Raw genomic sequence first — 1271 nt, 5'->3', positions numbered from 1 at the left:
ATGTGCATGTACATGTATATGTACAAGTACGTACTTTTACATGCAAATTGTAACTACTTGTATTGACTATATATTGGTATGTTATGATGTGCAGACATATATATGTCTAAATATTGATATGTGTGGCATCTAGACGCTAGATCATTCATACTCTATATTTTAATACATACACTATATACTGATACATATCATTTAATATGGAAATACACAGGCGAATACAAATTGATACAATTGATTACCGACCCATAGATTAGGAAGGCTAATGGAAAATTCATGTATCGTCCTACACCCGGAGACTACGACTCAAAATCGGAAGGCTATGATTCTAGCTCGAATTGAATTTTCAGCGGATTTTCAAGACTGGATTTTCGAAAATCGAGTAGTGTGAGAATATATGTTTTCTAAAAAATAAAAAGGAGGCTATGGATGGGGGTTAATAATTCATCTTGTCTAGATGTTAAAAAAAGAAATGACAGATGGGAAGCACTTGAAATAAACGTAAATATCTATCTATTTGTCTTTGTTTTTAAATTTTCAAGTTTAGCGTATGTATTTATATTTCCTTCTAAAAATATTGTTCAATTTTACAATTTAGGAGGCGATGAAAATAAATATCAAAAAATTATTTGGAAGTTCGAACTGAATACTACATCCCTGAAGCAAGAATGTAATTTTAACTTCTAATGCGTTAAATTAAAAATATATGCAAAAATTCTAAATTTTCCACATATTTACATACATATTTATTTTATAAATATTTACGTGGCTCGATGCGTTCGCTCGTACTAACATAATTATTATTAAAAAATCATCGTAGAGGTTGGTACATTTTGTTTGTTTGTTTTAAAAAAAACATTTAAAAAGAATTTTGCGAAGGCGCCAAGTTGATAGCTCTATTGGTTCATGAGTTATGTATCGATGAATGAACACGATTGTGCACTTTCGACCATGTCATATCTTGGATTTCCGGGTCGCGTATTAATAACATCTTGAACCTTCTAAGGTTCTCATATATAATAAATATAAGTATGATTACTTCAGAGCCCATTATCATGGTATAGAGGGCTTATTATACTTGCTCAAAATCACCATTCAAGTGCATGCAAGTCAATCAGTGACAACCATTTGGTGTGCGTATCCAAATACATGGCTTCGTTGTATCTTTTAGACCTTCGTTATACTTACATAACCATAATTAAACCATAATAATGTGCTTTTAATCGTATGTGGGTGAATATTTAGTGAATTTTGACAAAAAGTTCAGGAAATGA

The sequence above is a fragment of the Sphaeroforma arctica genome (genome assembly GCF_001186125.1).
Source record: "Sphaeroforma arctica JP610 unplaced genomic scaffold supercont1.20, whole genome shotgun sequence".
Classification (NCBI taxonomy): domain Eukaryota; class Ichthyosporea; order Ichthyophonida; genus Sphaeroforma; species Sphaeroforma arctica.
This window is presented reverse-complemented; position numbering follows the sequence as displayed.